The 2,020-nt window shown below is 37.8% G+C and overlaps 1 protein-coding gene across 1 annotated transcript in view; it reads right to left on the bottom strand.

The window, feature by feature from the left end:
* Window positions 1-2,020, bottom strand: part of Ap2b1 (adaptor related protein complex 2 beta 1 subunit) — a 124,247-nt gene that overhangs the window by 38,193 nt on the left and 84,034 nt on the right. The gene's annotated exons all lie outside the window — the stretch shown is intronic.

The following is a 2,020-nucleotide window of genomic DNA, read 5'->3' as shown; positions in this document are numbered from 1 at the left end:
TCTAAAGCACCTACTTAGAACAAGCTTAGCAAAGCACAGAGACCGCGGTTCAATCCCCCAGCACCACATGCCAGCCAGCCCCGCCCCCTGGTGGGCTGAGCTGGCCACACACACACACATACACACACACAAATAAATAAATCAATTTTAAAAAAAATTAAACAAAAAAGAAAATAAAATCTTTAGACTATTAAACTTTGGGCAGCTTAACCTTATAGTCAAATCACTTAGTGGGAGTGAATGGAGGGAATCAAAATTATAACAGACTTTTCCACAGAAACTTTCAAAGACAAAATACCCTGAAACAAAACACTTCAAAAGTTCAAGAATTTTAGCACCTGCTTAGGTAGGTGCAGGGACTAGGGTTCGATCCACAGCATGCCATGCCACCGCACCCCCTCTTCCCTCGGGGCCCACTAAGGCAGTGAATGAGACTGGGTGAGGTGGCACGAACCTATAATTCCAGTGCTTGGGAAGCTGAAACCAAGAGGATCACTATGAGTCCGATCTGTGTAGTGACACCTTGTAGACTCTGTACTAACTATATTTTTTTAAAAAAGAACTTAAGACTTTTCAAGTATGTGGGCTGGGGACATAGCTCAGTGGTATACAAGGCTTACTTAATCTGGATTTGATTCCCAACACTAGGAAAAAAAAAAAGGAAGAATTTTCTTTCTTTCATTTATTTATTTCAGGGATTGAATTCAGGACCTTGTGCTTGCCAGGTAGGCACTTACGCCACTGAGCTATCTCCCCAGCCCCAGAATTTTCAAATATAAAGGTCACACTTTTGACAATGTGAGAAAATTTACGGAATACCGTATATCTATATGAATGCTTTTTAGGAACCTACTAGAAGACATCTGAGAAATTACAGGAGAAACTTAAAAAAATTAGCAGTAAGCACAAATCCAAGACAGAGATATACATAAAAGAATGAAATGTATAAATCCCCCATGATGAATGTAATCACTATATACTGCAAACATATACTAGTAAAAATAAAACAATGAAACAAATGATGTAATTTACACAAATGAGAGGAAAAAGGGCAAGAAGACAGAGAGTAGAACCAATGCCAAGCCTCCCAGGTCTTATCTCTCTCACCTGGGGGAGGGGGTGTGTCAATGATAACTAAGTGGAAGTTTCAGCATACTTAAGAAGTACCATCATGCAAAGACAGTATTATTGAGATTAGGTCATGAAGGAGGATGCAGAAGAAAGGAGAAAATAGACTTTAGAAAGCAGGGCCTAGGTTACATATTCTAGAGGAATAAGTATAACAAAATAAAAATACAAACCTAAGTATGAGAGTAACCTTTATTTTTAAAACGAAGGTACTGGGGCTGGGGAGATAGCTCAGTGGCATAAGCGCATGCCTGGCAAGCGCAAGGTCCAGAGTTTGATCCCCAGACCGTGGGGGAAAAACTAAATAAAAATAAAAAGAAGGTATTGCTGAGAGCAAGATAAGTAGAGATCTATAGGCTAGGCAGATTTCTTTGATTGTAATGCATTCCCCAACAGCCTTGTCCTTTTGGAACTATAACTGGTCTTAACAGAAGGAAATCCAGACCTTTCTGATACTTAAGATTTCTAAAAAAAAAAAAAAAAAAGATTTCAAATGTGCCAAGCACTCAAAACTAAGGTACAAAGTGTTTCTAAATGAACAGAAATAAATCAGTCACCAATGCAAACTGTCTTTGAAGAATTTTATTAAATATGCTTTAAGGGTGTTGAATATCTCGTATTTACCAATGAATGAGATCATAATTAAAGCCTAGTAATCAGTTGTCTGCATTGTAAAACAAAAACTGTTTTATAAATATGAAAAATCAACAGTTCTCGTATTTTTAAGGCACAGAAGCTACTGCTGAGAACCTCGGGTGACTATTTGGTTAACATGTACACTGTTAACATCGTCTATGTTTTTATTATTATTATATATTCTCTTTAAAAAATAAAAAAAGAGGGCTGGCCAGATAGCTCAGTGGAGTAAAGCATCAGCTTAGGCAGACGCAGG

The sequence above is a fragment of the Octodon degus genome, unplaced genomic scaffold, assembly GCF_000260255.1.
Source record: "Octodon degus isolate 3935 unplaced genomic scaffold, OctDeg1.0 scaffold00164, whole genome shotgun sequence".
Lineage (NCBI taxonomy): Eukaryota > Metazoa > Chordata > Mammalia > Rodentia > Octodontidae > Octodon > Octodon degus.
This window is presented reverse-complemented; position numbering and strand designations above follow the sequence as displayed.